The sequence below is a fragment of the Zootermopsis nevadensis genome, unplaced genomic scaffold, assembly GCF_977971745.1.
Source record: "Zootermopsis nevadensis isolate Lab colony 2312 unplaced genomic scaffold, Znev_1.0 Znev_ptg000252l, whole genome shotgun sequence".
Lineage (NCBI taxonomy): Eukaryota > Metazoa > Arthropoda > Insecta > Blattodea > Termopsidae > Zootermopsis > Zootermopsis nevadensis.
Genome location: NW_028259379.1, coordinates 107,501 through 116,914, shown reverse-complemented (window position 1 = coordinate 116,914; position 9,414 = coordinate 107,501). Strand labels below are relative to the sequence as shown.

At 56.3% G+C, this 9,414-nt stretch overlaps 2 non-coding genes and 1 pseudogene across 2 annotated transcripts; all 3 read left to right on the top strand.

Moving 5' to 3' along the window:
• Positions 1–5,396: 5,396 nt before the first annotated feature.
• Positions 5,397–7,314, top strand: LOC147870447 (small subunit ribosomal RNA). The gene has a single exon (XR_015533420.1). It is a non-coding gene; the product is annotated as a small subunit ribosomal RNA (ribosomal RNA).
• Positions 7,315–8,138: 824 nt separating this feature from the next.
• On the top strand, positions 8,139–8,294 carry LOC147870446 (5.8S ribosomal RNA). The gene has a single exon (XR_015533424.1). It is a non-coding gene; the product is annotated as a 5.8S ribosomal RNA (ribosomal RNA).
• Positions 8,295–8,795: 501 nt separating this feature from the next.
• Positions 8,796–9,414, top strand: part of LOC147870445 (large subunit ribosomal RNA) — a 4,225-nt pseudogene continuing 3,606 nt past the window's right edge.

The window sequence follows — 9,414 nt, the reverse complement described above, 5'->3', positions numbered from 1 at the left end:
TGCGTGGTACTTGAAACCAGTTCTGCGGCTATGTCCGACCGTGCGTGTTAGTTGAGTCGCTTCAGCGGCTAAGTCCAAAAAATTTCCAAAATGCAGAAAAATACACATAATTGAAGAAAATTGGGCTTGCTGTGCTTAATAATATCGTTAATAGATTAAAAATAAATTTCCGCTGTGTTAGCTGGGCCTTACTTGGACGGTACGAATTCTGCGGCTATGTCCCGTGGTGCGTGGTACTTGAAATCAGTTCTGCGGCTATGTCCCACCGTGCGTGTTACTTGAGTCGCTTCAGCGGCTAAGTCCGAAAATTTCCAAAATGCAGAAAAATATACATAATTGAAGAAAGTTGGCCTTGCTGTGCTTAATAATATCGTTAATAGATTAAAAATAAATTTCCGCTGTGTTAGGTGGGCCTTAATTGGACGGTACGAATTCTGCGGCTATGTCCCGTGGTGCGTGGTACTTGAAACCAGTTCTGCGGCTATGTCCGACCGTGCGTGTTAGTTGAGTCGCTTCAGCGGCTAAGTCCGAAAATTTCCAAAATGCAGAAAAATATTCATAATTGAAGAAAGTTGGCCTTGCTGTGCATAGTAATGCCGTTAATTGACTAAAAATAAATTTCCGCTGTGTTAGGTGGGCCTTACTTGGACGGGACGAATTCTGCGGCTATGTCCCGTGGTGCGTGGTACTTGAAATCAGTTCTGCGGCTATGTCCGACCGTGCGTGTTAGTTGAGTCGCTTCAGCGGCTAAGTCCAAAAAATTTCCAAAATGCAGAAAAATACACATAATTGAAGAAAATTGGGCTTGCTGTGCTTAATAAAATCGTTAATAGATTAAAAATAAATTACCGCTGTGTTAGGTGGGCCTTACTTGGACGGTACGAATTCTGCGGCTATGTCCCGTGGTGCGTGGTACTTGAAATCAGTTCTGCGGCTATGTCCCACCGTGCGTGTTACTTGAGTCGCTTCAGCGGCTAAGTCCGAAAATTTCCAAAATGCAGAAAAATATACATAATTGAAGAAAGTTGGCCTTGCTGTGCTTAATAATATCGTTAATAGATTAAAAATAAATTTCCGCTGTGTTAGGTGGGCCTTACTTGGACGGTACGAATTCTGCGGCTATGTCCCGTGGTGCGTGGTACTTGAAACCAGTTCTGCGGCTATTTCCGACCGTGCGTGTTAGTTGAGTCGCTTCAGCGGCTAAGTCCGAAAATTTCCAAAATGCAGAAAAATATTCATAATTGAAGAAAGTTGGCCTTGCTGTGCATAGTAATGCCGTTAATTGACTAAAAATAAATTTCCGCTGTGTTAGCTGGGCCTTACTTGGACGGTACGAATTCTGCGGCTATGTCCCGTGGTGCGTGGTACATGAAACCAGTTCTGCGGCTATGTCCCACCGTGCGTGTTACTTGAGTCGCTTCAGCGGCTAAGTCCGAAAATTTCTAAAGTGCAGAAAAATATTAAATAAAGCGGTTATATAAGTAAGTATGTGTATGTATTCTAACATATACAAAATTTAGTATGATCGGAAATGATTAAGGAAGAGAAAAACTTAATTAAAATTTCTGGCGGCAGCCGAGGGGCCATCCGCCGGTGTCCGCGGCTCTGCCTCTTCCGTGACTGACGAATGCTGAGATAAGGGGGGTCCAGACTATAGTATATGAGCTTGGCGAGCGAGGCTCTCCTCGAGCAGGGGGAAGTCTGAGATTGGACTACCGGCCGCCGGGGACCCTGTCGCCGGCAGGCCATTCGCGCTTCCGCCCCGCGTTGGCTGAGGCAGTTTAGGGCAAGAGTGGCACAAGTGCACCGACCGCCGTTTCCTTTGGGGTCGGCGCCCGTCACCCCGCTCAGTGGCCGGCGAAGACCGGCCGAGTCTCGGGTTCGAGTCGGCACAGGACACTGAGTGCAAGAGTGACACAAGTAACGGCGTTCACGGGCGGCCTCTGGGAGATTGCCCTCAGTACCACCGGGCAACGCGGGGGACTGCAGGCCTCGACCCGCGCCGCTCGATCCCCGTTTAGGGCAAGAGTGGCACAAGTGCACCGACCGCCGTGTCCTTTGGGGTCGGCGCCCGTCACCCCGCTCAGTGGCCGGCGAAGACTGGTCGAGTCTCGGGTTCGAGTCGGCACTCGAGCCTGAGTGCAAGAGTGGCACAAGTGATGGTCTTCACGGGCGGCCTCTGGGAAGCTGCCCCTAGTACCAGCGGACAACAGCGAGGGACTGCAGGCCTCGGCCCGCGCTACTTGCGACCGTTTAGGGCAAGAGGGGCACAAGTGTATCGACCGCCGTGTAATTTGTGGTCAACCCGCGCTGTTGCCTGCGAAGACCGGCCGAGTCTCGGGTTCGAGTCGGCACAGGGCACTGAGTGCAAGAGTGACACAAGTAACGGCCTTCACGGGCGGCCTCTGGGAGATTGCCCTCAGTACCACCGGGCAACGCGGGGGACTGCAGGCCTCGTCCCGCGCCGCTCGATCCCCGTTTAGGGCAAGAGTGGCACATGTGCACCGATCGCCGTCTTCAACGGGGTCGGCGCCCGTCAACCCGCGCAGTGGCCGGCGGAGGCTCCGGTTCGAGTCGGCACTCGATTCCGAGTGCAAGAGTGGCACACGTGACGGCCTTCACGGGCGGCCTCTGGGAAGCTGCACTTAGTACCAGCGGACAACCGCGGGGGAATGCTTTCCTCGGCCCGGTGTACTTGCAACCGTTTAGTGCAAGTGGGGCACAAATGCACCGACCGCCGTGTCCATCGGGGTTGGCGCACGTCAACACGCGCGGTGTCCGGCGGAGGCTCGGGCTCGAGTCGGCCCTCGACTACGAGTGCAAGAGTGGCACATGTGACGGCCTTTACAGGTGGCTTCTGTGAGCCGGCCCTTAGTACCAGCGTGCATCCGCGGGAGACTGAAGACCTCTCCCCGCGCTGCTCGAACCCCGTTTAGGGCAAGAGGGGCACATGTGCACCGATCGCCGTCTTCATCGGGGACGGCGCCCGTCAACCCACGCAGTGGCCGGCGGAGGCTCCGGTTCGAGTCGGCACTCGATTCCGAGTGCAAGAGCGGCACACGTGACGGCCTTCACGGGCGGCCTCTGGGAAGCTGCACTTAGAACCAGCGCGCATCCGCCGGGGGACTGCTGGCCTCGGCCCGCTCTACTTGCAACCGTTTAGGGCAAGTGGAGCACAAGTGCACCGACCGCCGTGTCCATCGGGGTTGGCGCACGTCATCACGCGCGGTGTCCGGCGGAGACTCGGGCTCGAGTCGGCACTCATCTACGAGTGCAAGAGTGGCACATGTGAAGGCCTTAACGGGCGGCCTCTGGGAAGCTGCACTTAGAACGAGCGCGCATCCGCCGGGGACTGAATTCCTCTCCCCGCGCTGCTCGAACCCCGTTTAGGGCATGGGGGGCACATGTGCACCGATCGCCGTCTTCATCGGGGTCGGCGCCCGTCAACCCACGCAGTGGCCGGCGGAGGCTCCGGTTCGAGTCGGCACTCGATTCCGAGTGCAAGAGTGGCACAAGTGATGGCCTTCACGGGCGGCCTCTCGGAAGCTGCACTTAGAACGAGCGCGCATCCGCCGGGGACTGAATTCCTCTCCCCGCGCTGCTCGAACCCCGTTTAGGGCAAGAGGGGCACAAGTGTACAGAAGTCCGTCTCCTGGGGAATCGCGTGCTCGGCTGCCCTCAATGGACAGGCAGAAGCAGGGGTCTGCTCGTAGGTGACTCGGCACTCGAGTGCAAGATTGGCGCAAGTGACGACTTCTCGTGCGGTCACGGTGAGGCTGCCGGCGGTGTCTCTGGCTTCTGCCGCATATATATTCCCGTTCGTGCCCTCCACGTCTTCAGATTTCAAAGTCCCATCCGTGCGTGTTAGGTAGGCCGATTTTAGGGGACCTGCCGCTCGCATTCGGCCGGGTCGCGCTCTCTGAGGCTCAGACGTTACGAGTCTCCCCTGAAAACGCCGCGCTGGCACCTTATTTTGTAGGAAAATTTCACACTTCCTCTAGTTGAACTAACGGATGCGTCGCTGATAAATTGGCCCTTTTTCCGCATAAGACGATTCCTGAGCCTTGGGTGGTGTCTGGATACATCAGGAGGACACAACTGACGGAAGAAAAGCCCGGGTCCGTCCTCCGCCCGGCAGGGGAACGATTTTACGAAAAAGGCCGGCTTCGTTCCCCTTCCCGGCAAGCAGCAGGTGGACGATTTTACGAGAAAGACCGGGTTCGTCCACCTTCCCGGCAAGCAACAGGGGAACGATTTTACGAAGAAGGCCGGCTTCGTTCCCCTTTCCGGCAAGCAACAGGAGGACGATTTGACGTTAAAGACCGGGTTCGTCCTCCTTCCCGGCAAGCAACAGGGGAACGATTTTACGAAAAAGGCCGGCTTCGTTCCCCTTCCCGGCAAGCAGCAGGTGGACGATTTGACGATAAAGACCGGGTTCGTCCACCTTCCCGGCAAGCAACAGGGGAACGATTTTACGAAAAAGACCGGCTTCGTTCCCCTTCCCGGCAAGCAGCAGGTGGACGATTTTACGAGAGAGACCGGGTTCGTCCACCTTCCCGGCAAGCAACAGGGGAACGATTTTACGAAAAAGACCGGCTTCGTTCCCCTTCCCGGCAAGCAGCAGGTGGACGATTTTACGAGAGAGACCGGGTTCGTCCACCTTCCCGGCAAGCAACAGGGGAACGATTTTACGAAAAAGGCCGGCTTCGTTCCCCTTTCCGGCAAGCAACAGGAGGACGATTTGACGATAAAGACCGGGTTCGTCCTCCTTCCCGGCAAGCAACAGGGGAACGATTTTACGAAAAAGGCCGGCTTCGTTCCCCTTCCCGGCAACCAGCAGGTGGACGATTTGACGATAAAGACCGGGTTCGTCCACCTTCCCGGCAAGCAACAGGGGAACGATTTTACGAAAAAGACCGGCTTTGTTCCCCTTCCCGGCAAGCAGCAGGTGGACGATTTTACGAGAGAGACCGGGTTCGTCCACCTTCCCGGCAAGCAACAGGGGAACGATTTTACGAAAAAGGCCGGCTTCGTTCCCCTTCCCGGCAAACCCTTCGCCACCGCGATGCCGCGGCCCTCTGTCCCCCGGACACGGTCTATAGGCGGCGTATCGTGGACACACTGCAACCGACTCACTCGTAGTCCGGGCGCGTGCTAGACTCGCGATGCCAAACGGCGCTTCGGCGCTTATGCATGTCGAGTGAAGAGAGGGAAGGGTGCCCTAATGGCACCACGGTTCTGGGGGCGCTCACGTGGCGTCCCCCTAACGGCACGAAGTGGCCCCTGCTCGCAGGGGCGCACGGAGTGCGAGCGTTGAAGTATGAACTGGACCCCCTCGCCGGACCCATCCGGGACCGCGTGGAGGGGGAGGAACGAGCTCCAAGTGAGTCTTCGGTTCCCTGGTTGATCCTGCCAGTAGTCATATGCTTGTCTCAAAGATTAAGCCATGCATGTCTCAGTGCAAGCCAAATTAAGGTGAAACCGCGAATGGCTCATTAAATCAGTTATGGTTCCTTAGATGGTGGACAGTTACTTGGATAACTGTGGTAATTCTAGAGCTAATACATGCAACCGAGTCCCGACCGGAGACGGTCGGGACGCTTTTATTAGATCAAAACCAATCGGTCGCTCACGCGGCCGTTTGCCTTGGTGACTCTGAATAAATGGAGGCGGATCGCACGGTCTACGAACCGGCGACGCATCTTTCAAATGTCTGCCTTATCAACTGTCGATGGTAGGCTCTGCGCCTACCATGGTTGTAACGGGTAACGGGGAATCAGGGTTCGATTCCGGAGAGGGAGCCTGAGAAACGGCTACCACATCCAAGGAAGGCAGCAGGCGCGCAAATTACCCACTCCCGGCACGGGGAGGTAGTGACGAAAAATAACGATACGGGACTCATCCGAGGCCCCGTAATCGGAATGAGTACACTCTAAAGACTTTAACGAGTATCCATTGGAGGGCAAGTCTGGTGCCAGCAGCCGCGGTAATTCCAGCTCCAATAGCGTATATTAAAGCTGTTGCGGTTAAAAAGCTCGTAGTCGTACTTGTGTCCCACGCTGCCGGTTCACCGCCCGTCGGTGTCTAACTGGCACGCACGTGCGGACGTCCTGCCGGTGGCCCGAGCCGGCGCCCGCGGGCGATGGGGGCGGCGACGCTCCCACGCCTCGGGTCGTCTCGGGGAGGGCCTACACAATCCCGTCGCGGTGCTCTTGACCGAGTGTCACGATGGGCCGGCACTTTTACTTTGAACAAATTAGAGTGCTTAAAGCAGGCAGCAGCCGCCTGAATACCGAGTGCATGGAATAATGGAATAGGACCTCGGTTCTATTTTGTTGGTTTTCGGAAGCCCCGAGGTAATGATCAAAAGGGACAGACGGGGGCATTCGTATTGCGACGTTAGAGGTGAAATTCTTGGATCGTCGCAAGACGGACAGAAGCGAAAGCATTTGCCAAGAATGTTTTCTCTGATCAAGAACGAAAGTTAGAGGTTCGAAGGCGATCAGATACCGCCCTAGTTCTAACCATAAACGATGCCAGCCAGCAATCCGCCGAAGTTCCTCCGATGACTCGGCGGGCGGCTTCCGGGAAACCAAAGCTTTTGGGTTCCGGGGGAAGTATGGTTGCAAAGCTGAAACTTAAAGGAATTGACGGAAGGGCACCACCAGGAGTGGAGCCTGCGGCTTAATTTGACTCAACACGGGAAACCTCACCAGGCCCAGACACCGGGAGGATTGACAGATTGAGAGCTCTTTCTTGATTCGGTGGGTGGTGGTGCATGGCCGTTCTTAGTTGGTGGAGCGATTTGTCTGGTTAATTCCGATAACGAACGAGACTCTAGCCTGCTAAATAGTCGCATCCGGTATCCTCTGTGCTACCGGCGACTCCTAATCTTCTTAGAGGGACAGGCGGCTTCTAGCCGCACGAGATTGAGCAATAACAGGTCTGTGATGCCCTTAGATGTTCTGGGCCGCACGCGCGCTACACTGAAGGAATCAGCGTGTCCTCCCTGGCCGAAAGGTCCGGGTAACCCGCTGAACCTCCTTCGTGCTAGGGATTGGGGCTTGCAATTGTTCCCCATGAACGAGGAATTCCCAGTAAGCGCGAGTCATAAGCTCGCGTTGATTACGTCCCTGCCCTTTGTACACACCGCCCGTCGCTACTACCGATTGAATGATTTAGTGAGGTCTTCGGACCGGTGGGCGCGGGGTTTCGGCCCTTCGATTCCACCGGGAAGATGCCCGAACTTGATCATTTAGAGGAAGTAAAAGTCGTAACAAGGTTTCCGTAGGTGAACCTGCGGAAGGATCATTAACGGCACCGAGAGTGACCGAACAGAGAAGGAAGGCATTAAGAAACCGAGTACGGTTGCTGGCTCTGGGGGAGTGCGTAATCTCGCTTGCGAGTGGACCGCCTTCTCGTGGAAGTACCCGTGTCTGGTCATTCATGATAATACAACCTCTACTGATGACTGAAAAATAGATGACGTCAACCTGAGGGGGGACCGGTCGGCGAAAGTCGCACCGACTCCCCCCGCATGAGGGGGAAGACGCATCATAATATGTGACCACTACTGATGACTGAAAAATAGATGACGTCAACCTGAGGGGGGACCGGTCGGCGAAAGTCGCACCGTCTCCCCCCGAATGAGGGGAAGACGCATCAAAAATTAATAAAAGGAAGGCATTAAGAATGAACCAGATGAACGGGGCTCTGCGGAAGGCGTAATCTCGCCTGTGATTGGACCGGCTCTTCCTGGCAGCGGCCGGATCTCGGAGATAACGTCGTCGGCCTGAGGTGTCCAGGTCGGCGAAGTAATCCCCCGGAGGGGGACGGCAAGACCGTCCCGCCTCGAGGTGGGAAGTAGGAGCGAAAGATGGTGAGTGGGTGCCGGCGGCACGCGGGCTCCGAGGATCCTCAGGGATCCAAGGACAACCCGCGCGACCGCGAGCACTGGGCTTAAAGCCACTTTATCTGCCCACGCAAGGCCGTTTCGGCGGCGCTTGAACGAGAGGGGAGCGCGGTCTGACCGTGCCGCTGTTCTGGGGGCAGCTCCCCCTCGAAAAATAACAACTACCTGTCCTACGGGACTAGCAGTAGCATCCTACCCGAAGCTCTGCTCGAATCTAGAGAAAAACAACCCTGAGCGGTGGATCACTCGGCTCGTGGGTCGATGAAGAACGCAGCTAATTGCGCGTCGACATGTGAACTGCAGGACACATGAACATCGACGTTTCGAACGCACATTGCGGTCCTTGGATTTCCAATCCCGGACCACGCCTGGCTGAGGGTCGGCTACATGAAACCCGTGGGCCCGCGCGGTCTTTAAGATAATAAGGGAAAGAAAGAAAGAAAGAGAAAGAAATAAAGGCACGCGAGCGGCCCTACGCTGGGGGGTCTGACGAGCCTGCACCTCGCACCGCCGGCGTCGCTCCGAGCAATCGGTGGCGGCGTCGGCGACTGCGAGGAGGTTAAGGGGAGTCAGTCGCCCTTGAAGGCTTCACAGGGTTCGGTGGAGCGAGCGGATAGACTTAGCTCGCCCTCCTCTCCTCGGCGACGGGGCCCATCCTTCCCCGATCGCGTCTGAGAAGAACTGACGCCCGGCTTGATGTGATGGGAGACAGGCAAACTCCCGAGACAGAGAGAGAGACACACACTTGCCGGGCGGGAGCGAAAGATATGACCACAATAAATAATGACCACAAAAAAAACAAAACAAAAAGAAATCAGTTCAATGAGAGAGGCTAAGCTTCCGACCGCTCACATCGGCCCGTCGGTACAAAAAACCATCTTTCCGACCTCAGATCAGGCGAGACTACCCGCTGAATTTAAGCATATTACTAGGCGGAGGAAAAGAAACTAACAAGGATTCCCCCAGTAGCTGCGAGCGAACAGGGAAGAGCCCAGCACGGAATCCCGCGCGGAGACGTGCAGGGAGATGTCGTGTGTGGGAGGTCCCACTCTCCCGGGGCGCGGTCCAGCGAGTCCAAGTCTCCCTTGAATGGGGCCATCGCCCGCAGAGGGTGCCAGGCCCGTAGGACCGCGGCCGCTCCCGGGTGGGGACTCTCCTCAGAGTCGTGTTCCTTGAGAGTGGAGCACTAAGAGGGTGGTAAACTCCATCTAAGGCTAAATATGACCACGAGACCGATAGCGAACAAGTACCGTGAGGGAAAGTTGAAAAGAACTTTGAAGAGAGAGTTCAATAGTACGTGAAACCGTTCAGGGGTAAACGGGAGAGACCCGGAAGACCGATTGGGGAGATTCAGCCCCGTCCGCGCAGTGCCGGCCCCCGGGCGGGTGCTCCCGGATGTTCCCGGCCGCCGGTCGCGCCGCGAGGCGCGCGCCGGTGCGAGTCGGGCCCACCGGCCGCTCGGGGTCTAAAGCCGCGGCCGCGGCGGGGTGCATTTCCTGCCC